The 26,413-nt window shown below is 46.0% G+C and overlaps 2 protein-coding genes across 3 annotated transcripts in view; one reads left to right on the top strand and one right to left on the bottom strand.

Moving 5' to 3' along the window:
* Positions 1-26,413, bottom strand: part of LOC147745336 (uncharacterized) — a 460,883-nt gene that overhangs the window by 390,792 nt on the left and 43,678 nt on the right. The window lies entirely within an intron of this gene.
* LOC147745337 (uncharacterized) overlaps positions 1-26,413 on the top strand; it is a 123,977-nt gene that overhangs the window by 92,701 nt on the left and 4,863 nt on the right. For both annotated transcript variants that reach the window (XM_086952244.1, XM_086952243.1), the window contains exon 3: positions 17,439-17,530. The gene's annotated coding sequence lies outside the window, so the exon portion shown is untranslated. The remainder of the gene's footprint in view (positions 1-17,438; positions 17,531-26,413) is intronic.

Raw genomic sequence — 26,413 nt, 5'->3', positions numbered from 1 at the left:
TGGAGAAAGAAGAAGAAAAATACGCACCTTTTGCAAGAAAGGAGATTGAGAAGACTACTAGAGGGTACACCATCGAAGAGGACGACGAAGGAGTAGAAGAACTTCGAGAACTTCCAGACCTTCGACGTCCATCGGAGAATGCAAGCTCAGGGAGCCCCCTGAATGTATGAGATAGACAACACTCCCTTCAAATTCTGCCGTAACTGCCACCACAAGTACGCGCAGAAGGACCAGCACCCGGTCTGCAACCTTTGCCTACCGGTCGACCACGAAAGCGACGACTGCAACGCCTGCTCCGTCTTCCTGCCGAAGACTCTTCGAGTGAGAAAGAGACAGAGGATAGCCAACGCCACCATGCAGGGCAAGGGACAGCCACCGTCCCTTCGAGACCTGGGGCTATCATCAGACGAGGAGGACAACGCCGCCGCCGAACACGAGGGCTACACGGTCGTAGAGACCGATATTACGAAGACTCCAAAGAAGGTAGGAGACTCTACGGCCCCTAAGGCACCGAGAGACCCCGAGTCTCTAAAAATTGAGGGCAAAACCTCGAAAGCACCGACGCCGAAAACTTCGGTGTCCGCGGCTACACCAAGACACAGTGGATCCTCTGAAAAGGACTCCCAGGAGTCGAGAGCTGGAGAACAGCAAAAGTCGTCGAAAATCGCCCCCGAAAAGGAGCGTTCGACGCCGAGGGAAAAGGACCTGAAGGGCGCTCCAGCGACAACGAAGGACCAGAAAGCCAGCTCGGCACCGAAACCCTGGACGACGAAAGTCGGCTCGGCGCCGAAAAGAGCGGCCGATCCATTCGATGCAGATCACGCGGCCGAAATGGAGAAAAATAAAAAACGGCTCGAGGCTGAGATGGAAAACATCCTGCAGCGGAAAAAAGATTTTGACGCCAGGATGAAGGAATACACAATTCCGACGAAACCTAGGCTACAGGTGGTCGAGGAAACAGAGGAGGAGGACTACCACGTCGAAGGACAGTCGTTGGTCGAGACCTTCGACGACAAAGAAGAGGAGGTTGCCCCGTACTACGACGAGGAAGGAGACGACGACCGCAGAACACTCCTCGGGTCCGCATCCTCGGAGACTCAAGAAATAGATTGGCAGGACGTGGACACCGAGAGTCCAGAGGAAGCCGTCGACACGTATCCCTCGAGGCCCTCGCCGCCCGATGACATCGGAGTCTACAACACAGTCATCAGGAACGCAGCTGCAGTTTTCAAGGTCAAACTTGACGAAGAAATGCAGAAAGCAGACTTCCTTCTAGAGACACTGCTCCCTACACAAAGAAGGAGCCAGTTCCTGCCCATGCTCGACAGTGTCATGGCACAGAGAAAAGAGGCTTTCAAAGAGTTAGCCACATGCAAACCGTCACTCCCAGGACGGTGAAAAAGTATAAACAATGCTCCAAAGACCCACCTTACGTTCAGGGATCGGTCTCAGCAGACTCCACCATCGCAGCCAAGGCTAGAAAGAGAGCCAATGTGCCTACCACTTCTGGGCCACCTCCAGACAAAGAAAGTAAGAGGATGGACCTGGTGGGGAGAAGAATCGAACGGAATACTGCAATGCACTGGCGCATGGCGAATTCCAATGCACTGCTCAACAGGCACCAATACCAGATCCTGGAAGAGCTGGGCCAGTTAATAAAGAACATGCCACAGGAATTCAAGCAGAGAGCTGAAAACCTTGTCGAAGAGGGGAAGAATGTAGCCAATTCTTGCCTCAAGACTGCCCTGGACGGAGCAGACACCTCCAGCAAGCTCATGATGATGGGCATCATGGAAAGAAGACAAGCCTGGCTCAGAATTTCGGGCTTCAAGCCAGAGGTGCAGCACAGCATCCTCAACACACCGTTCAACGGAGAAACGCTGTTCGGGGCTCCAGTTGACGAGAAACTAAGTCAACTGAAGAAGGATAACGAGACTGCAAGATCCATGGGGGCATTGCAGTTCAGAGGTACTAAAAGGGGCACCCCTTCACGAAGACCTAACGGGAGGGGAGAAAACCAGCCAGGGACATCACACCAGGCGTTCCAACAAACCCACCAAGCAGACACCCAGACACAGCAGGGGCAGCAAAAACAGTCCTGGCAGTACCAACCAAGAGGCCAGTCCTTTCGCGGGAGAGGGAATGGACGTGGACAGAATAAGAGAGGAGGACAGTAACCCGTCTCTAAGTGACTTAATAAAACGCCATGTGCTCACCCGAGCAAAAACTCCCAGGGTGAAGCACAAGCACATAGGACAGGAGTTATGCGAACTAGACACCTCCGTACATGTAAGACCAGTGGGAGGAAGACTGAAACACTACTTCAGGGAATGGAAGAGTATAACATCAGACAAATGGGTACTCAACATCATACAGTACGGGTACTGCATAGAGTTGGAAGGAAAGCCAACGGCCAGGAAACCAAAAAGAAGACCACTAGCAAGGAAAGACCTAGAGCTCCTTCGGGAGGAAGCAAAGGAGCTCCTGCAAAAACAGGCCATAGAACTAGTACCTTACAGGGAAAGGAACAAGGGCGTATACTCCACATACTTCTTGGTACCAAAGGTGGACGAAATTATGAGACCCATCCTGGACCTAGGATTCTTAAACAAGTTCGTAAGAACGCAAAAGTTCAAGATGACCTCCCTACAAGAGGTACTCCCTCAATTGCAAGGCGGGGACTTCATGGTCACCATAGAACTAAAGGATGCCTAACTGCACATCCCAATGAACAGAGGCCACAAGCACCTCCTCAGATTCATCATCGGAGAAGACCACTACCAGTTCACAACCCTGGTGTTCGGACTCAAATCGGCACCAAGGGTTTTCACAAAGTGCCTCGCAACAGTCGCAGCACACCTACGAAGCAAAGGTATACACGTGTCCCCTTACCCGGACGACTAGCTGATCAAAGCAAGCTCATACAAAACGTGCAAGCAGCATGCACAGAGAGTGACCAACACACTGATGAACCTAGGATTCTCCATCTACTGGGGAAAATCATCCATGGAACCAGAACAAATAAAAATCTTCCTGGGAGCACAGATCGACACCTTACAGAGCAAGGTGTTCCCCAGCGAGACGAGACCAATAGCGCTCTTGAGGGAGGCGCAGCTCTACCGGAAGGGGCAAGCTCGGACAGCGAGCAAAATCATGGGCATGATGGCATCATGCATACACCTAATGCCAAACGAACGGCTCCACATGAGACCTTTACAGGAATGGCTACAGGATCAATGGTCACAAGCTACAGGTCGTTGGGAGGATCTAGTGGTTGTAACACGCGCAGTGCAGAAGGAGATGGCATGGTGGAACATGGGGAACATAACAAGGGGGAAGCCTCTGACGCCACCAACGCCAATAGTGACCATTACCACAGAGGCGTCCCAGAAGGGATGGGGCGCTCACATGGAGGAACTCAAAGTAAGAGGCCTGTGGACACCAGTAGATGCGGTCAGGCACATCAATTACCTGGAGTTGAAGACAGTTTTCCTAGCCTTAAGGGCCTTCCAAACAAAACTGTACAACCAGAGAGTGTTGATCCAGACAGACAACACAACAGCGATGTTTTACATCAACAAGCAGGGGGGGACACAATCTGCCCCGCTCTCAAAACTTGCGCAGGAGATATGGAGATGGGCCATACCACTCAAGCCATACATCTACTAGGAAAGGACAATGTAGAAGCAGACAGGCTCAGCAGACACACATCAGCATCCCACACGTGGGAACTCCATGCACAAGAGACAAGGAGGCTCTTCAACAGGTGGGGGACACCGTCAGTAGACCTATTTGCGACACGCCAGAATGAAAAATGCCAAAACTTCGCATCCAGGCAGCCCGGGGAGGGCTCCCTGGGGAATGCCCCATGGATAGACTGGTCCAGGACATTTGCTTACGCTTTTCCCCCGATACCGCTGATACACAAGGTACTCACAAGTGCAGAACGCCAGTCTTCATCAGGACATCTATCAGTCCCAGTCCACTCTCCCACCTTACCTCAATCAGGTTAATTAATGGGGTGAAGTGATCACTGTCGATCAGAAACGTGTGGAGGTAATTCACGCAGGAGCAGGCATGATCGGTGTGTACTTCCATTGGAACAGTTGTATTATTTGGAGTTCCCTCCCTGGCGCCTTTTCGAGTTTGATTCACCAATAAACTCATATATGTAGCCCGTGTCGGCGGGAATTACCAGGTCCTCTAAAAACTTTGGTCCTTATTTATGTAGGCCTTAAAGGCCAAGCAGAGAGTCTTAAGATTTATCCGCTGGCCGAATACCATTAAGAACTATCGCTCGCCATGAAATATACAACTACACACAGCTGGAACACTGCAGAGCACCTGTAGCCAGCACTGCAAATTACCTGAAGACATTTCCCTATTTCTCTGGAAAAAACAGAGCAGATCCATCCGCTTTTTATCACAAACAGCCCGAGGCAGCACACAGACATATATTGACCAGCACTAAATTGATTTATTCTGAATAATGTAATAGAAAATTAAGCATACAGGGCTATGAGTTCTGGGAAGATAATTTTGAAATAAAGAGAATTGCGGGAAGAATCAAACCACTGACCCCAGGGATATCGTGCTACTCAAAGATGAAATGCATTGTTAAAATACATATCTTATAATCACCTTAAAAAAACTAAATATACCCAATAATAACACAATCAAAGCCCCGCAAACAGGTTAAACGGAAAACATGCCGAAGGACACTGTGCCCCAACGTTCTCGAATAAACATGCTAGTTCGAGCTATCAAAACATTTGTTTTCTCCTGGCAATATCACCCTTTAAGAAGGAACAAATAGGGCCAAACAGTGTAGAGGAATGTATCCCTTGCAGATGACGCAAAGCCTCAGCACATATTCTGATACCACAGGCTCATATTAGGGGTATTAAAAACCTCTTAGAGAGTATCAAATAGTATCTACAAAAGAGAATAAGATGAAGCAAACTCTGGTGTGAGGACTCGTTACAAGGAAAAAAATGAATACCTTATTTGGATCAAGTAATTCTACCATGCCCTTGACTGTATCACATCACCACACCATCCTCCAGAAAGTTATAGCGTCCTTCATCCTACAGGACCGACCCAGTCCCCCAATACTCCATTTTAATCTCTTTTTTCCTTCTACTCAGAGACCTTTTATACTCGTCTCTAAGCTCTTGGGTCTTCTGACCATCTCTAGGAGTCTGTCTCAAACCCGATGTAGTTTGAGGGAGGCCATCATCAAGGAAGAATCAAACCACCTGACCCCTGGGATATCGGGACCATCTCCAGGAGTCTGCCTCAAACCCGATGTAGGTTGAGGGAGGCCATCATAAAGGAAGAATTAAACCACCAACCCTGGGGATATCGGGACCATCTCTAGGAGTCTGCCTCAAACCCCGATGTGGGTTGAGGGAGGCCATCACAAAGGAAGAATCAAACCACCGACCCCGAGGATATCGGGACCATCTCTAGGAGTCTGCCTCAAACCTGATGTAGGTTGAGGGAGGCCATCATAAAGGAATAATCAAACCATCGACCCCAGGGATATCGGGACCATCACTAGGAGTCTGCCTCAAAAACGATGTAGGTTGAGGGATGCCATCATCAAGGAAGAATCAAACCACCAACCCCATGGATATCGGGACGATCTCTAGGAGTCTGTCTCAGAACCTGATGTAGGTTGAGGGAGGCCATAATCAAGGAAGAATCAAACCACCGACCCCTGGGATATCGGAACCGTCTCTAGCAGTCTGCTTCAAAACCTGATGTAGGTTGAGGGAGGCCATCATCAAGGAAGAATCAAACCACCGACGCCTGGGATATCGGGACCATCTCTAGGAGTCTGTCTCAAAACCCGATGTAGATTGAGGGCGGTCATCATAAAGGCAGAATCAAACCACCGACCCTGGCGATATCTGGACCATCTCTAGGAGTCTGTCTCAATCCCCATGTAGGTTGAGGGAGGCCATCATAAAGGAAGAATCAAACCACTGACCCCTGGGATATCGGGACCATCTGTAGGAGTCTGCCTCAAACCCGATGTAGGTTGAGGGAGGCCATCATAAAGGAAGAATCAAACCACCGACCCCGGGGATATCGGGACCATCTCTAGGAGTCTGCCTCAAAGCCGATGTAGGTTGAGGGAGGCCATCATAAAGGAAGAATCAAACCACCGACCCCGGGGATATCGGGATCATCTCTAGGAGTCTGTCTCAAACCCTATGTAGGTTGAGGGAGGCCATCATCAAGGAAGAATCAAACCACCAACCCCTGGGATATCGGGACCTACTGGTTTCACAAGTAGATTTCTAATGGCCAGCCCTACACGGGCTAAGCAATTATCTTCGTCCTAAGATCAACCCTGGGGTTTAAACAGTCCAAAAGTGGAAACAAATGATTAGCGGACAGTTTTGCTGATTTAGAGGAGACCTTGTTTGAAGTAGGGGCATTTACAAGAGGCAAGTCTATAAGCAGTGAGGCCTGCACGTGAGAAGTACTCCCAACACAATTAGTCTCAAAACAGTCCAGATCTGGCTGGCTGGATAAGTTAGGCTGAGCGGAATGAACATTGTCAGGGTCACCAACAAGGGAGATCCTTCTTTCAGCGTCAAACTTTCTTTATCAAGTTCACCCACAACATTTTCAATACAACCATCAAGGGTGTTGGTCTTTCTCCTGGCTGCTTTGGCCATCAAACTCCCCACTTTCGAATCAAGCTTCTATTTGGACACCCTCCTTTAGAATATGGCACCCCTCATGTGACAGGAAATAATATAAAGACTCAATCCATCTTAGTCTATATTGGGCTGCGTAAAATACTGTAGAAACTGAGTTTTAAACATTCCAAAGGAAGAAAAATAAACTAAAAAAATAATGCCCCTGAGTGGTCAGTATTAGAGGGATGGCCAGTATTAGAGGGGTGGTCAGTTTTAGAGGGGTGGCCAAGCCTCACCTGGATGCAGATGGGGCAGCCTGAGCACGCCCGCTTGTGTTCCGCGCTGCAACAGTCTCCTTGCGCTTTAGCACCTTGGGAGGCAAACTACTCCTCCTCCTCCTCCTATTGTAACATGAGAGCTGGGGCCGAACCCCCCCCCCCCCCCACCAACCAGGCACCTACAGCAGCCCACGAAGGTGTTGTGAGCCGAAAGCACCCGGTAAGTCTGTCCCCAATGTGATATGGGCCTCCTTTGGTTCTCAGCAGTAGTAAAGTTCCCAGTAATCACAGATTATAGTGTAGGCAAATTTTGTCAAGATTGCTTGCAACACTGCAGTCTGCAGGCTGTGAAACAACATTTATCACAGATCAGGGAGAACCTAGATATCCCTGTCTCTATTTTGGGACGGCCTGCTCCTAGAATACAAAGCATTAAATATCGTTTATAATCAGTTATGGAAAGTTTCACAGCAGGAAGCAGCTGAAAGACTTAGGCAGATTCATAAAGAACGTTTAGAAAAGGCTTTTAACGTGGTTGACAACAGTATTAATACTTTGTCTAGACGCCAATATTCTCTGAATAAAATGTCATCTGTATTTGATTTAATACTAAAGGATTTGGGTATGTTACAACAGGGCCAAGTTCAGGTAAGAGCTATAATCCGCTTGGTCACTGCCTGCTGGACACGTTCCTAGGCAATATGTCAATATTTTTTTTATTTTTTAGCCATACAGTCTAACTCTAACAAAAAGAACGATGGCAAAAAAAAGAGTTGGCATACACTTTATTGAAGATTGAGCATCCATAACATGGCTGTTGCACTCCCTGCTTCCTTGACTGTCAGAAGTGCCAGTCCTTGCGATGGGGAAAATATGAATGATCAATTCCTGCCCCAGAAATGGAACCATCTTGTTGGATACAGGTGTGTCAATGAGGCGTTCATAGATGTGAAAAGGTGCAAAAATCCACTTGGACAATCACTGTTGTGTGATTCATTATCACCACTTCACAGTCTGACGGCTTTAGCGTGATTTCTATCACAAACTCTTACATTGACCATTCAAACACAACATGCGTTAGGGCTAAGGTGGAGACCAGGGACATACCACCGTTCTGGTCCTTTGGATCTAACAGCCGCCTTCGATACCCTATCCCCTTCGGTCTTAACATCTCGCCTGAGGGAGATAGGGGTGGAAGGGGCGGCTCTGAGTCTGCTGGCCTCCTTTCTGGACCAGAGGGACAGAGGGTTAAGCTGGGAGAGTTCCTATCTCCATCCCTACCTGTGCAATGCGGGGTCCCACAGGGGTCGGCATTAAGCCCGACCCTGTTTAACATCTATGTGACCCCGCTTGCCAGGCTGGTTAGATCTTTTGGGATGGAGGTAGTCTCTAATACTGACGACACACAGATCTTGGTGTCCCTCTCCCAGCAGGGTAATTCGTCGCAGTTCGACTTTAGGAACTGCATGGAAGCAGTGTCCCAGTGGATGATCTACAATTCACTAAAGTTGAACGGTGAGAAGACTGAGATATTGGTGTTTGGCCCTAACAATAACATCTGGTCACCTGATTGGTGGCCGCCCTCTTTGGGGACCTGTCCTACTCCTACGGAGTCAGCACGGAACCTGGGAGTTTTGATTGATCCCGCCCTCTCTATGACTCTGCAGGTTAACAGAACTGTTGCTACCTGCTGGGGTATTATTAAAATACTCCGAAAAATAAAACATTACCTGTCCCCTCAGGCGCGGAAGCAAGTGGTAGTAGCACTTGACGCTTCGCGACTTGACTACTATAACGCCTTATACACCGGCATGAATAAGAACCTGTTACAGCGTCTTCAGACTGCCCAAAATGCGGCCGCCAAATTTGTTCTGGACGCTCCCAGATTAGCGTCGGCAACGGCAGCCAGGAAGGCCTTACACTGGCTTCCTATTGAATCGAGGATCAGCTTTAAAACACTCTGTCTGACCTATAGTGCTCTCTCTGGTAAAGGGGCGGGGGGTGTCAAGAAGCTGCTGCTACCCTATGTATTGGGCAGAGATTTACGCTCCTCTTCAAAGAACCTGGTGGTGGTTCCCCGCTTTCGTAGGAATAAATGGGGCGGTAGGGCTTTTTCTTCAATTGCCCCTAAGCTATGGAATACCCTCCCTTGTGAAATCAAATCTCTATATTCTGTTCTGCTTTTTCGAAAAGCATTGAAAACATGACTGTTTGCAAGAGCGTACCCGTAGTTACTGTGAATTTATTTTTATGGTTTTGCTGTTAGGCCATTTGATGCCTTCGGGCTTAGTTGCGCGTTACAAGACTCTTTTCATTTCATTTCAGGTGCGTTTGATTGCTAGTTGCACGTGTTCTCTGTATTTTTTCTGTGAGTAGTTTTGTACATATGGCCCCTATTTCCTCCAGTGTGTTATTTATTTATTGCGGCTCCTTCTGTTTGTGCTCAGTTAGTGCCGAGGTAGTTTTGATAGCTGGTTGTGCCCTTGCTCTGGTTTGCTTTATGAGTACTTTTGTACATATGGTATTTTTTGCCTACATACATTATTGTTGATCCTTAAAAGGTTTTCTGGAGGTTCCAGCTCAGCAGGCATCTTTCTTTAATTTTTTTTTAGTTTGGGTTACTTTTGAAGTCTGTCCCCCTGATTTAGAGTTGGCGGATAGGCCTCCATCTGCCAGTGGAGCAGAGGTAATAACCACCCACCATGATTACAGATCTCCTTAACCCGGCAATAGCTCTGCCTTCAGATGAGCCACAGCAGCTGCTCTGAAAGTATGGGAATTGATGACTACTCCCAGATTTCACAAAGCTCCCTGGGGTGGCACGAGTTTCACAGTCGCAGCCATTAAACTCTGGAACAGTATCCCCATAGCCATTAGAACACTTCCCTCTCTGTCTGCCTTTAGGAAGGCCCTGAAAACTTGGTTGTTCAATAAATAGAGGTCCTTGCTCACTGTGGACTACCAGAGCCAAGACACCTTTTGATATTCATGCGCATAAAAAATTAATTAAAACTAACATTGAAGTTTACTCTGTGGCTGCTATGTTTCACACGGCCACTCAGCGAAGATCTTTGTGTTCTGGTTAAACAAAATCAATAGTGACCTTCACACCCTGGAGTGGGGGGTGGGGGTGGGGGTAGGGGTAGGTCATTTTTCTTTTTTATTCTTTGTTGTGTCTACTTAGCCCACCAAGCTTTTCCTTGTGGTTCCAAATAGAGGGAGGTGGATCTTTATAATCGGTGCTCTGACAAATTGCTGTTTTTTGTTGTTGACTTTCCTAGATAATAATGAACAGTGCTTGAAGCTTCGAAAAAGTTTTGAATGAATCACGATGTGATGATTTGTTCCTCAATGGATCCCTGAATAGAATTGGCCACATAGTGTTTCTTTGATCGGATCGATCACTGCCTTCATGATTGTCTACGCATCAGGTTCATTTTTTTAATAATTCATTGTTCTCGCACTGAAACAAGTAAAGATATAGAAGGTCGATTGGTGTTTGAGACCAATGGGAATGGTGCCTGATGTTTCTGAGGTGTGGTGCTGCGGCCGGGGTGATTGATGCTGGACGTTGGGGCTCACGGTTCGATCCCTAGCTCCGGAAACAGGTGAGCCCAGCACAATGCGACTCGGGGCAATAGCTTCCATAATCTTCCCGACAGCCCCCAGCGCCAGGATGCCTTCGGGTAGCTGTGCGCTTTACAAATACTGGATTTATATAAGTACGTAAGGCTGTCTGTAGCTAACCAAATGATAACAAGCTATGGCATAGCCAATAGGTTTCGCCTTTGGGGCCCTATAAGTGTTTAGGCATGCAACACTTGATGTTGTTGCAACAAGGATATTGTGCTGCGTACAAAGGCTAAGACCAGGGCCACTGGAATTATACGGCAGGGCTAAGTAAATTATGTGGCAAGAGCAGTCTAAATTTCATCACGCACCACTACTCAAATAGGCTAGATATGAAGAAAAGTTGATAAGCACAAGACCTCAAACACACAAAAAGTCACATATCACAGCCTAAACAAAAAGACTAACACACACACATCTACGGAGGTAAACCAACCAAAACACAAATACCTAAATACAAACGCTCTCAAAGATAGACAATTATACATAAACGCACACACAAAAAGTTAGACAGGAAGTCATACTTATGGGCACATAGTTGGAAACAGACATATGTATGCACAGGGAGAGGCACCCACATGGGTGCCACAACAGAGACAGTTGGGCACACAACTATCCTATTATAAGTGCTTTAATTCCGACATTAAAAACACACCACATGTGCCACCACACATTTAGACAGGCTACAGATTTAGACAGGCTAATTACGTTGCCAACAGCTGTACAGAGATGTAAATACACAGTTACACAACACACACCAGAGGCGCAACTAGTGCCAAATTCCGGGGGGAGGGGAAGGGGGTAAAAAAAAAATTCGGGGGAGGGAGGGCTGAAACTTTAAGCAATAGGCAGAGTGGAACTGCAGGGCGTTTTTGAGTGTTGAAGGAAGAAAGAGGCAATACAGCATGTGGGACTGACGGAGCTGATAAAAAGAAAATAAAGAACCAAGAGCGGGCAGCAGTGACAAGCACAATTTCTACAGCCAGGCGAAGGAGGCCAAGAGACTGCAGTCAGGGTTCACGTGCCTCGGAGGGCCGCCAAGCTTTTTCCAATCCACAATGCATTCACCTCAGAGGGGCGATATTTACTGTAACCTTTGGAGAGCGGCTTCGCCCCCCTCCTACCTCAGTGTGATCTACTACACACAAACATCTTTTTGTGGGGTGTGTTCTCATATGAATACCAGTGAAAGACAAGAGAACAGAAGCAAAACATGATAGGAGAAAGGAGCAAGGGCAGAAAGAGGGTGAGGAGCCACGGATGAGGAGAGAGGGAGGGACATATTGGAAAGATGAGGAGAGAGAGATAGGGGACGAAGTAAGGGTGGTGAGGCATAGGAGGGAGAATGAGCAAATTAATGAAGTGATGGAGTATGACTGGGGATAGAGAAAGGAGAAACGAAAGAATGTGTGGATGGGATAGGGGCAGGATTTGGGGGGGGGAGATGGGGCAGTGCTAAGGAGAGAATATAGAAGGGGCAAGGGATTGGGGGTGGGAGCAAAATGCAGGAATACAAATATTAAATGTGCGTCAAACGCAGTGATGTTCCCTTTAAGTGAATCTAAAACACAGGGGGTAAAAAGAGAACATGTGAAACTACCAGACATAAGGAGGCAGTAGCTAGAGAGGGGGAGAGGCAATGGGTGGAAAACATGAGCGGAAAGGCGGGCGGGAGCACAAATTGTCGAAGGAAAGTAAAAGAGGCGAAAGAGAGTGGGTGAAAAGGAGAGGGGTGCGAAGAGAGGCTGTGCACAGGAAGGAGGGCTCAGAGACTGGGGAGAAGAGCGAGAAGAAGGCAGGGAGGGTTAAGGAAAACAGAGTGGCGCGGGCTGAAAATACAACTGAGCCCGCAAGTGGTGCGCGCGTGAGAGAGAGGGGGAGCAGGAGGTGAGCAGCAATGCAGGGGAGGTGTTCAAGCAGCAACCTGGTAAGGCTGGTGGAGCGGGCAACTAGCAAATACGTGCTTTTGTGGTAATAGATAATTTCAGCACAGTGAGTAACACCCAGCACCTGAGATGGGAGCCGCTGATCCGGCCGTTGGTGAGCCGTACACACAGAGCTCATGGTCCTGGAGATGGGACTCGGCTCCTGAAATGCAGAGGGGTTAGCTGTGGCAGCCTCAGCGGGCTCACACTCGGAGCCGATGTGAAAATAAAAATGCAAGTAGCACGCTGCTGTATGGCACATGGGTGCCGTGCATAATTTAAAAAAGGCATGCACGTAAATACGATTACATATGTGAGTTGCCGGGCACCAGCTTGCTGTTAGGCGCACAAGCACACGCCACATGCACAGCAAGCCAGATGGTAGCTGTGCACTTCACGCGCGTGCTTGTGCGCATGGTAGTAAGCTGGTCGCCGGGAAAGTAGCACTTTTCAAAGCTGCTACTAAATGTCTCGGCCAGACAAGCGCATGCGCTGGATCAGGCCGAGACCTAAAAAGTATCAGCTGCCTGTATTTACTTTGGAACGGTGGAACTGAGTCTGCTACTGAAGAATCTTGCCATCCTATTTGTGTGTCCTCCAAGGCGCAGTAACACAACAGGACACAGTTAATTAGTCTGAATAGTTTAATCATGGGAACAATGAGCCACCGCTCCTCACATGACAGAAGAGAGGCACCAACTGACTCTTCATGGAACTTAGACACAGAGAAGCTCCATGACAACACCTGGGATTCTGTATGGAATCCACAACAAGCATATCTAAGCATAACACTATTGGCCTGTGAAGGGAGTAGCCTGTTACAATTTATTTATTTTGAAAGTATTCTGTAGTGCAAACATGACCAACTCGGGTATCATAGTGCTTTACAGTTTATATAACAAGAGGGGAACAAGCAATCAGAAACAGAACCAACAAAGCAAAAAATACACAATAATGAAGAGCCAAGGGATTCTTGCTATCATAGAATCTGGGCCTCAGATTAGCAACTGTGACCTCAGTGTCCACTCGAATAGCTAGTCCAAAGCAGAGATTTCTTCATCAAGAGCCCTTTGACCTCCTTTTTAAAGAGGACAATGAAAGGATTCACCCTGACTTCAGGGGGCAGGGAGTTCCAAATCCTCAGTGCTATATCCGAGAATGCTTTTTTCTTCTTGAATTCTGTTTGTTTGAGCAATAGTGTGCTGGAGCTTCTGGAGGCTCTCGCACCGCATGTGAGCTCCAGTTTCTGAGTGAGTTACAGAGGGGTGTTGAAGTGAAGGCTTTGTGTGCCATGCATGCAATTTTTAATTGTATCCGAGCTTCATATGGCAGCCAGTTCAAGGACAAAAGGTCAAGGGTCGGCTCAGTCTTATGAACTACTCTTTACTGGCAGTTCTGTTGCTCTAATTTGGTTTTAAAGCGTTATACTTTTTTTATTTCACACTCTAATCATATTCTATTCTGTGGTGAGCAGACTCTCACACCCAACCTGCATCGCAAGACATGGGCAGTGCAAAAGTTTTAGCCATCTCACGATGAGGCTTGGCATTTAATCTTCGTTTTACCAAAATATGCTGGTTGTGAAATCTATACTTGGCCTGGACAGTTTCCCCAGCACAGTGGCATATATCTCTTGGTGAGAGGAGTTCCTGAGTCCAACAATCAGAACAACTCACATCCCATTGTGTAGTGACTCAGATGGAAACTTAAATCAAACTAAACACTAGTAGTAGTAAGTATGTGATGATAAAACTGCGCTGTAAAACAATGATCATTTCATTTGACCCTTGGGGAGAGAACACCCAGTCTCATAATACACTAACTAAAATATGATGTAGTGAGAAAGTTATGGATCTTGAAACAAGGATTTCTACTCCATGGTGTTGTTACTCTTGCTTCATCAATTTTCTTGTAGATAGTCAAATAACATCCTTACTATGTCTTTGTGCCCTTAATTTCCATTATTTCACAGAGGTGGGCGAGCCAGTCTAGGGTGCCTGGCTTTAGCTCAGCTCGGAGTTTACTCGGATCCTCGGGTCAAAGCAAGCCAAGCCATTTGTCTGCCTCAGGAGGCCTTCTTTAGGGGTGAATGACATATATTAAAAATTGCATTTGACTTTGCCACACATGGTGAAGGCAGAGTTGGGATCAAGCAGTTTACACTCTTCTGCAGTCTGTATTGGCCGTCTTCTTGTTAGTAGTTTTCTTGGGCTACTCAGGGTGGCACGAATAGTGCTTCAGGCCCTGGTGACTCCTTAAACACCAATGCCCTGGGTACCATTGATACCATGTACTAGGGCCTTTTAAGGGGGTTAAAGTCATTGCCAATTGGAGATGCCAATTCACATATATCAATTTCAGCCTGCTCCAGTGCACTTTCAGAGTCCTAACCAACAGCATCTGGAGCAAAAAGTTTGGGGTGACCATCCAATAAGGGTACTTTCCTCCAGATGATGACAGAGGCAGACTTGGGGCCACCGTCCTGTGAGCCCTCTCTATATTAAAGTATGGGGATAGCTCTCTGTCTGGGATCCATGTTTTAAACTAGTCTCCCCAGTTTGTTGTCCTTCCGTTCCCTTTGGCAGTCCCACCAGCCACAGATTATTTCTGCACGATCGGCATTCTGCATCTTCCATGCGTTGTCGGCTCATTCAGTCTTTTATGCTCGTGTAGTGGTGCCTGCCACATCTTGCATGGAGGAAATGCGCTCCTCTGCCTCCATAGCTCGCCAGGATAAGTTACGCAAGTATTGACGGAGGAGCGAGACCCCTACCCCATAAATCTTGTCAAGTCTTTGTGGTTGTCTTTGATCACTTGGAGTACTGCTGCTGTGTAAACTGTCACTTCCTTTGGTAGTAGGGGAGGCATGGTACTCCTCTCTCTACCGACCCGGCAAGTGCCACTGGTTTGATGTATTTATCCATCTGTCCCTAGCACCCTGCAGCCTTCTCCTTCACCTTGTTGGCAATCCAATAGCCAGCATGAGTATTTGCTCCCTTGGGCACTCACACATCCTCAGTCTCTGTTCCAGGGAAATTGGTTGCCTCTGGTGCAGTGCTGGGCCAGATCAATGCCACTCCCCCCCACTCCTCACCTCTGTGTCTGTCAGCAAGGATTAGGCCATCGTTATCCAGCACCATCGCCTGGTTGGTCCTCTTCCCTTAGAACCCCCCACAGTGGGTCAGAATTGGTTGAGGGGCAGGCCGCCTCGCGTATAGAGGAGGCAAAAGATGAAAGAGGTGCCTATCCGCCTCTTGTGGCCCCAACGGAATGTCATTAGGTGACTGTCACCCTCACGGTCAACTCTGAGGTCTTGGCAGGTATTCTCAGCCCGATCTCCTCTCTCAGGGGAGCCAGCAGCAGTGGGGGAGATAGCAGAGTTCGATCCCCATGGGATGACCACTCCTCCTCAATGTCTGTTTATTGGCCGCTGACCGTGTTTTCAGCCCCTTCTCCACTCATAGTGGGTCCAGCAGCAGGAAACAGTGATTGGGGATAGGTAGTCAGCCACCACCAAGGGCTGATCCCTCTCCAGAGGGGAAAGGATGCAGAAGGATATTCGTGGCCGGCACAAAGTCCGTTTAGATTGCAGTGGCCAGGAAAAAGATCTTCAATTAGTGTAGTGTAGAGACCACTGATAAGTTTCCTATATTTGCCCATTTTGTTTTAGTAGGAGTTAGTAGTAGAGTCCGAGATGATATTTGATTCACTCTGGAGGTCTTGAGGGCACAGTTCAACTGCTGGTAATTTAGAGAGGTCGAATTCCTCCCGAAGAGTTTCAAATGTTTTGAGGGCCCCCTCAGGAAGGACCTAGCTGCTATATTTGGAAGGCCAGGGGTGAGACAATCTATTCTTCCCCAGTGGAGTCATCGTCGTGCAGTAGAAGTAATCCGCTGTATCATCTATATGGGGACAGTCTTGAATAATGAATTCCTATGCAGTCCCCTGAGGGGTTCCAAAAGAGGGTTATCTAGCATTGTGCAAGAGCCAGGGCTATATCTGCACATCCTGAGGAAATCATATTGGCTTTAGATTTAGGAAATATGCATAGGAGGCAAGCCGCTGGGGAATTGTATGTTATGCCCTGTTGCGGCAATTATGTAACTTGTCTCTGTTTCCCAACTTTTGGTCCAGTTCATTTTGTACCTGGAAAGCGCTGTAAAGTCTGATATGGTGGACATGAGTGTTGGCATCGAACGTTCTGGGGAGGCTAAAGTGAGGAGTATGTTGTCTGCTTACAACATGATTTCCAGGTTTCTGGCTATGGTTTCAGTTCCCCAAATGTCTTCTGAGCAGTATAAGGTGAATGTGAGGGGCTCTGGGGCTATCAGGAAAAGTAAGGGTGAAAGAGGACACCCCTGCCTCATGCTCCAATGGGGTTCATTCTTTCCCTTTTGCTCTTCTTCACTGCTTTTTTTGTCTGCCATCTGTTTGTTCTCATTCAAGTGCGCACTTCACATTATATGTTGTATTCATGCTCAGAATTTAGATTTTTCTAAGTGTAAAGATTCAGAAAGTCTAGACTATTATGCATTTCATCCGTAGCTTTATCAGCATCTACATTAAATGCAGTTACAAAATGTCTGCACTTCACAGAACCCAATGGAATGCATGATTACAGATAACTTCACCTGGTGCACCGTCATGGCACAATAGGTCACGCTGTTAAACCTCCTGTGCATGCAGCAAGGCCTCTTCACTGATAATGAACATTGAAAATAAGATGCATAGGCTTTTCTGGGGTCAGTTTCTATGGGTTCTACATTTTTTTCAGTGTTTTACAAACTTTTAAGACATTTTTGCTCTGTAAAAATTCACAGGGCCAGTGTTTATCCAAAGAATGTTGGTTGAGTTTATTTCCTTCTCTTGGTTCTCCCTATTGTCCCTATTGCCATTTCTAAAATCTATCTATCTTCTCCTGACTCTCTTTTTTGACTTTGCTTTTTCAGGTAATGTTTCATTGATTTGCTCACCTCCAAACCTGTGTCATTTCCCATTGATTGCTCTCCAGCAGTCTAGTCCCAGGATGTGCAGTATGGAGGTATGTTTGCATCTCATTATCTCATAAAGATTTGACTGCAGCTGGTGAAAGTTTTTTTTTATTTTTTATTCTTTTAAAGCCTCAACAAGAGGAAACTCATTGAGGGATACAGGTTGCAGGAAGCATCAATGACATAATATATGTGACATATGTAAACACATCATGGTTGGGCAGCATTGCTATTTACATCAGTGTCAGAGCAAGCTCTACTAAGGTAAAGGGTGATCACAAGGCGAGGAGGAGACGGTGAGGACTACAAAACATGCCCATCCTAATAGCAGGCAATCCGTCAATAAATCAATAAATTATAAGGAAGTAGGTGTAAGGGGGAGGCTGCAGGAAACGCATATGGGTAGATCACATGATGTCTAATCCATGACTTCTGCTGGCACGGCTCCCAGCCCCACCATCCACAGGGGAACAGAGATCACATGAACAGATGATATACTTTTTTTTTATTTTATTTTTTTAATTTTTTTATTTAGTAATGAGAGAGGTAGGGAGGAGGAATGAATGTCCATTTTCTTCCCCAGGGTAAGTATGGAGGTAATCAGGTGCAAGCAATGGACACTTGTAACAATTCTAAACTTTTGGATAGACTGATTATGGTATCCTCAAAAACTCAATGTTTGTCGGTATTGCGGTATATATCTTTCATCCGCCCCACATTGTAGTTGTGGCAGTTATCATTGGATACCATAAGACGTGCTGAGTGCCTGCCTCATCCAGAGGCTCCTCTGGTCTAGATTTGCAGTGTCCAGAGATGAAAAAATGAAAAGATGCCCCCAAAGAGTAAGGGTGAGTAAAAGATATGGATTAAAAATAGGTAAACACCAGGAGTATTTATTAGTTGGTGTGGATCTAACAAGTAAAATATAGGTGGTACTTGTACTAGATCGTTTAACTGGATCTAGAAGTATAACATTGGGAGTAGTGTCGACATGTTTCAGCCCCCTATGGCTCAACAGAGTCTACAGGGCTTTCGTCAGAACTAAACAAACATACAAACATAGAATAGTTACTTACACCTTTTGTGTAGTGTACTCAGGTTGCTTACTATTTAAGTAATCAATGGCCAATCATGCTCTTTTAACCTGAAAAAGAGAAACAGATAGACAGGTATACAATACATTAGAATTTCGTATTGCTGTATATTCGGGGGCTCCAGAGTTAACAGTAGTTTAATCTTCTGGGTTTCTGAATTTCAGAGTATTCTGGTAAAAGGTAAAGGGGAAACATGTGAGGCAGAGGATTAGAGAGCTCGAAAAAGCGACTGTGTTAATGGAGGATAGCCCCATAGGTGTAAAAGGGGACCAGCATTGTACAGAATATTATACTTCCGGCGTTGTCAAAAACACATAGTAAATTCAAGATGTTAGTTCTCATAAAATTAGGTGAGCGAGTTGGCATGCTGTATATGGTCCACTTATCAGAGAACACTTAGAGGCATTTAATCGCTGAAGTAGCTTATGGCGTTAGGTAAACATGTAAGCACATCATACTTCGGTACAATTGTACAGAAATTGTACATTCATGAGGTCCCAGAAATAGTTTCTTCATGGTGGTCGAATATCGTTCTTGGCTTCTATGCTAAAGATATACATGTCCCAGTTCTCCTCACCCACTCTCCCACTCCTCTAGTAAGTAGCATGTGTGGTGTGTTGGCCTCTGCTCGTGCACAGTGCAGGAGAGTATGCAGCTTGGTGTCCAGCACAGAGGCTGCTTTCCAGTACATTTTTATTTGTCACTTGAAAAGTACGTTTGCAAGGTCTATGAACCGGTGTAAGTGTTTGCCCCCCTTTGCTTTAGGGTGAAGGCCTAGCAGGCAGGATTCAGGAGTAGGTGACCCTGTATGGTCTGCGAGTTCTGCTATGGTGGCTGTAACCTCGAGCCATGACACATGTAGTGGTGAGCACTCCCACACCATATGTTAGAAGCTGGCATCAGCCAGTTTACAGCGCAGGCACTCTGGTTTTGAATCAAGAAACGTGCGCTGGATACGGTGGGGAGAGAGAAAACTGTGATGTGTGTAGTTAAACTGTGTGAATTGGAATCGAGGGTTCAAGTAACCCCTCGCAGCATGTTGTAGCGTGCGCATGCATGCCTTGAGCGGTTGTGGGAGCACAGCGTTCCATCTAGCCAATGCGGTCCCCGTGTGCAGCTGGTGAAAGGTTAATGGTCGGCATTTAACACACCTTCATGTTGATCTGTTCTTCAAATAATCGTTAAAGATTGGCTGAAGTGAGGTGCTCAGTGTTTTGTTATTGGAAGTCAGCATCCTACTACCCAGTCCTTTATCTCAAAATACTACTGAGATATAAATGTATTATTACTGTCTAATCTGGGCCTGTACCCGCTCTACCTCTCATAGAGGAGAAGCTTCTGAGGAATTAGCACACATACTGTTAGTTTCAGGCTCTTCAATCACAATGCAGTAACAATCCACTATCCAGCTGCCTCACCTATCACTCGTTGACTCTGTCCCTGCCTTGGACCTGATAGGGAGCTCTGTTTCTTTTTGGTTAGGTTTGTGCTGTACCAATACCAAAAAAAAGCACCTTTTTCAAATGAAGAACACTTTAGTGTCATTAAGCTGTGCTGTTGTATGAAGCAGCTGAGATAGTTAAGACCCTTGTGACCTGCGGTCGCATTGGATCATTTGCTGGTGGCTTTCACTCGGTGAATTAATTTAATTTTACATTGTTGAGCTGTGCCTATGGCATTTTGTGTGTATTTGAAAAGCAGTGCTAAGCATGTGGGCCTTTGTAGAAGCTGTGATGGGGCTGTGTATTTGCCGGGCATGTGAGAGAGTTGCAGAACACAGTTTATCTTTGTGTTATGTGCAGCATGCACTGTTCTGGTGCATTTTCCATCTTGTGGAAATAATGAGGTTCTACAGCCACCAGGCAAATCAATTTTTTGTGCAAAGTACCTTGGGTGTTGGAGTGTATGGCTTTGTGTGTCATGCAAGTAATTAACCAATTAATGTGTGCCTCGTAAGGGATCCAGTTTAGTGATTTCAAATAAGGTGTGATGTGGTTATTACATTTAGATCCAGTAATGCGCCTTCAATCTGAGTTAAGGGAGGCCCTAATAGGGGACAACTTTGATCTAGAAGCCCGCAAAGGGTTTATTTCCATAGTCCAGCCTGGAAATCACTGGGGCTTGAGCAACTGACTCGAAGTCATCGAGGGGAGGAAGGGTTTGATTTTCCCTAAGAACCCTATTTGGAAGTAAGCCCCATCCTGCTTTCCAGTAAGTCAAGGAGGCTGTCATTTTTGACCGTATCAAATGCTGATGATCGGTCAAGGGCGCTTAAAAGGCAGGATTCATTTGATCAAGCATTTTTAACACGTCGTCAACTATGTAAGTCAGGGCTGATTCAGTGCTGTGTCCCTGAATGAATCCGGATTGGTATTGGTTTAAGAGTTGGAATTGCTCTATGTAATTGCATAGCTGGGTATGGGCACATTTCTAGAGGAGCTTCTAAAGAATCTGGATGCTAGAGATAGGGTGGAAGTTATTTAGAGCAGTGTGGTCCGCTCTGTTTTTTTTAAAGAATGGCGGTTATCTGTCTAGACTTGGGGCAGTCTGGTATAGTGCCTTGAATAAATTAATCATTTACTATTTTAGTTCAGAGTGGGAGAAGAGCGGTTTCACTCTCAATGAAGAGATTTGAAGGAAGCGGATCGCTGAAGTGGTTTGAATGTTTAAGTGTTGACAGGATTTGTATGGTTATTTCATCAAAGGATTTGAATGAACACCACGGGGCGATATTTTTGGGGGTGTGTGGAGAATGCTCAGGCCACACGGGTGGATGGGGCTGACGTGTGAAGGCGCCGGGAGGCGATCCAATGAAGTCTTTAAGTCAATTACATTTTTTTTGTCTTTTCCAAGAAGAAGGCAGCAAGTTATTTGCGGTTAGGCTGCAGATAGACCCAGAAAGCAGGTTGGGTTTCCTGTTAGATTGCAATTTAACAAGTTCAAACAGTTTTTTAGGTCGGTTCCTGGCATTGTTTTGCAGTTTCCTAAAGAAGTTTGCTTTTGAGCTATGTATGCACTTGTTGTTAATGCTGCTTACATATCTCAGGTGCTAGAGGTGTTCGAGCGAGGAGGAGAATCTCCATGACCCTTCACTCAATCTTAGATTGTATCTTTCAGTGTTTAGACTACCATTGTACCAAGGCTCGGAGTCTTTGGTGGATACTCTTTTTAGTTGGAGGGGTGCCATAGAGTCTAGAATGTTTGTCATTGAATTAGTGTAATGATCAGTAAGGTCCTGGACATCTGACATGTCCTCAGGAGGGGTTAATATGTAATTGCTGATAGATGTCAGTTTATTCAGGTTTGTTTCATTCAGGTTTATGTTTCGAGGGTTCCTTTTCCAGTGTCTTTTTTTTATGTTAACCTTTTTTGAGGACAGCGATTCAGTGATGAGCAAAGTGATGCAGTGGTGGTCTGTCCAGTCACATGGAATGATAGATTCAAGGTGAATGGAATTCGCTTTAGAGATGATCAGATCCAAGGTTACTTCCAGGTTGTGGGTAGGACTTTTGTATATTTGGAACAAGTTTAGGTCAGCTAGGAAGGTTTTTAGGCTAATCACTGGTTTGTCATTTGGGTGGGTAATTCCAGTAGAGGTTGAAGTCACCAAAGAAGATTTGGGCGCAGTATACCCCGGAGCTGATTGTGATGATTTCCATAATTTGTTCAATGGATGGGAAGTTAGCTCCTGGAGGGTGGTAAAACGTATGCAATTTGTATCGAGGCCTATCTTTTCTCAGTATATCGATGCCTAGATATTCACAGAAGATGAGAGTAACGGTTTGGTGTTGCTTTACAGAGATATTATTGCAGTGAGTACAGGGTTTACCTTCACCAGGTCTGTTTGGTCAATCTAATCTGATGATGTCGTAGCTGGGTGGTACTAGAATGTCGAGCGCTGGTGTGAAGGAGTCATTTAGACAGGTTTCAGTCAGGACTATCAGGTCAAGATCATGAGCAAGGAAAAGGACGGCAATATCCACTGTGTGTTTAGATGCCAATCTGCAGTTGAGTAGTGTACATTTCAGGTGGGGTATAGCGACAGTGGAAGCAGCCTGAGTGATGGGACTTTGCTTGAAGTTAGAATTGTTAACTGCTCTGGGATGGGTCCTAGGATCTCAATGTTGATTCGACTGAAGGAGGAGGGAGTACATTTTGTTATCTGATTGAGAATCTTTCATCCTGATGGGTCGGGTGGGGGCGTGGGTGTAGGGAATTGTCTTCCAGGTCACATGAGGAGACTTTGCGATTGCTGGGATCCCATTGGATGTAAGGGGTGACATCAGTCTAACGTGATTGTTATTGGATTGCTAAAGGGAGTGTCTATTCTTACCCATCGGCCTGGTGGGACACCAACAATTAGCGAGCTCAAAGGTGAGGGAAATTAGGCTTTAAACCTCAGCCTTAAGTTGATGAAGCTCCAGAGAGATCTCAGTGGGTTTGGTGTCATTAGTAATGTGGGGACAGGAGGTCGTGATGTGGGCCTGCAGTCCAGGAGAGACTGCTCCGGTTGATGGTGTTAGGGAGAAGCTGTGGTGGGAGAACCAGGGGAAGGGGGAATAGAGATGGAGTCATGATTGAGGAGTGGGGGTGTTGGACTCATAAACTGATTCATGAGTCGATAGGCGCCATGTTATTGGTCATGTAAGGGGGTTCCGAGGTAGCAATTGTCAGGGTTTTCCAGAAAGGGTGTCACAGATGCATCAGTGCTGACAGCGGGGGCTCAGCACTTTCACCCATTCTTTTTAATGTACTCATGGAGCCCCTGGCAAATGCATTGAACTCAGTGAACATTCTATATCACCTATATGCGGACGACACCCAACTGTATATGAAAATCTCCTCACCAGAAGACTTCCTCTCCCTCAACGCAATTCCACAGAGTACTCAAAGTTGGCTCACTGGTAACCACCTCTTGCTTAACACCAAAAAACTGAATTCCTTCTTATCTCCCCACCCAATCACACACCCAAGATAAACTTATGGTTGAAACATCTAACTTCCTTTGACTGTGCTCCACACATCATTGACTCCGCGAAATCCCTGGGAGTCACCATAGACAAACACCTGAACATGCAGGCGCAAATCACTAATGCCACAAAGGGAGCTAATCACCAGATGAGTATACTGAGGAAACTTAAACCCTTCCTCCCACAGACCGACTTAAAAATGGCAGTACAAGCCCTAGTGCCACCAAGATTAGACTATGGAAGCACCACTCTATGCGGTCTCCCCAAATACTGGCCGGCCCCACTGAGGGCACCGCTTAACGTTGCGGCCAAACTGGTATCAGATACTAAAAGAAATAACAACATCTCTCCGATCTTGAAAGTTCTGAATTGGTTGCCCTACGAGGCAAGAATACACCTGAAGATCGCTTGCATGACCGATAAAGCCCTGCATAGTTTTAGCCCCAGTTACTTAGCTCTAAAGCTAGAGCAATCGGGAGGATGCAAACAACTGCGAAGTACGAGTTCACTACTACTGAAACCACAATCCTTCCATAAAAAGAGAACTGGTTGCAGAGCATTCTTAGGCATTGTACCAAAAATTTGAAACTCTCTGCTTCCAGTAGTACGTGAAATCTCCTCCTTTACTTCCTTCAAAAAAATAAAAAATGCTTCTACTGAACAAATTCACATCCTAAGACGTTAATTTTATTGTGACCTCTAGTCACCATATATTATTGCCTACATCTTTTGTATTGAAGGCGAATACCGAATGTATGTTTACTATTATGTTTAATAACTGTGTATTGTGAAGCGTTCTGATTCCCTCGTGGATCATTCTTTGTTGACTACTAGTCACCTATGCTATCCATATACTGCTATCTACTTCTTTTGTACTGAATGGCGAATACCGAATGTATGTTTACTACCTCAACCATCTAATGTTTAATAACTGTACATTGAAAGCGCTCTGATACCCTCGTGGGTCATGTTCGCGCTATATAAAACATTATAAATAAATAAATAAATAAAATAAATGTTCAGAGGTAAGGGCCAGAGATGAGGTGAAGGTGTTGGCATCGAGTCAGTGTATTTTAGTGGTCGCTGCTCTAGGGATGTGATGAGGGCTCAGGCTATTATGACGAAAAATGTTGGTTGAAACAAGCTGCAAGGGTAATGGTAAATGAATGCTGTTGGGTAATCTGACGAAGGTGGATTGGGAGGAGGGGAAAGGGGTGAAGCAATACAAGAAGTGGGGAGAGGGGAGTATACAGAACGAGGTACCTGTGGGATGACTAAAGGGCTAGGATGAGCTTGGGTCAGGGAGGAAAATTATTTATCACAGAGTTTGATGAGAGGAAAATTTCATCAAGTAATTCTAGGTTGTGTTCAGATGCTTGGATGAGGATAATCTCATTATTATAAAGGGAGATGGTTGCCTCTGCTCGGCAAACAATAGGGGGAGTTACCGAGAGTCTGAGATCGTAGTGGCTTTAGTGGATGCAGTGATCCGGAGCAGAGAGCAAAAGGCTTTCCTTCATTGGGCTGGTCTTTTAGTGCAAAAGATAAGGTCACTTATGATAGCTCCTTTATTCGTGCAGACATGGGGGGTGGAAATAAGGGGTTCTGGGTGAAATTTGGGAAGCCTGTGTTTGTATTTCTTGAACACGCTTTTAGATCGTTTAGTGTAGGAATTTCAGCCGCCTGGAACAAGTTTGGAGTCTAGTGATCTTCGAGAAAGGTAATCCATGGCTAAGGGCACCAAATTTCCAGAGTGGAAAGAGGGGAGGGACTGGAGTACTACATACTCACGTGGGTGGAAGCTGAGGGGAGTTGAGGAGAAGGGGGTATGGTCAGATGAAGGAAGGAAGGAAAAAAGGAAAGGATGAAGCAAATCATGGGGTGGCTGGAGAAAATTTCCATGACTCCGTTCTCCAAAGACATCCCATTAAACAACAGAATAATGACAGACGATCTCAAGAGACAAGAAGATACTCTTTCTGTTTTGGGCTTCCCAGCGTTATGTGCATGCGATTACTAATTGGAAAACAGCAAATCCTGAAGAGAGGGCCCAGCTGCGAATATAAAAGAGGGAAGTTGAAATACATTAGGTCAAACTAGATTATGCAATTAGGAAGATAGAATCCAGATTAGAGGGATAGTGGGTATAGGATGAACAGTGGCCTAGCATGCACTTGGAAATTCGAAAGACCGAGCCAGTCTGGAAATCTAAGCAGAATTAGTAAACAACATCATTCTAAGATGGCCACCACCTTGGAAATACTTTGAAACTATAGAACATGATAGTCCTTCTTTCATGTCCATTAAAAGGACATGCTAAGTCCTATGTCAATATCTAGATTCCTAGAGTCTTAAAGGCGCCGCCATTTAAGATTGGGCAGGGACTTTATATGGGGAGACGGTCGCTACATGATGCAGGTCCTACAAGGCCCAGATAGAGCCCCTTTACGCCACAAGCGCCCCAAACACAATCCGCGCACAAAAGGCCCCCGTAATCAAGCCTTGAGACAACAGCAAGGGAAATCCTCCTGAAAAAAGAGTTAGTAGTTAGTAGTAAATGAAACCAGGCACCCCTGTGAACAATAAGATTTGATGTATGGCACAACATCCTGATGTCCACCGTGCTGTCTTGAGTCTTCCTGATCCATCTCTTCCTCCAAGAGCTGTTCTTGTTTTAACAAAACCTTGACCATATGCATCTACCTAAAGCTGTAACTAGTATATGTGTTTTATGCGAGGGCCCTTTTTTTGCTAAGTTACTCCATGAACACCTTTGCTGAAATAAATAAGATTGTGGCATGTTCAAAGGAACTTTTATGCAAATATCTCTGTATGGTTAAATGTGTCTTACATATGTCTTCATAAGTTT

The sequence above is a fragment of the Lissotriton vulgaris genome, chromosome 1_1 (assembly GCF_964263255.1).
Source record: "Lissotriton vulgaris chromosome 1_1, aLisVul1.2, whole genome shotgun sequence".
NCBI lineage: Eukaryota > Metazoa > Chordata > Amphibia > Caudata > Salamandridae > Lissotriton > Lissotriton vulgaris.
This window is presented reverse-complemented; position numbering and strand designations above follow the sequence as displayed.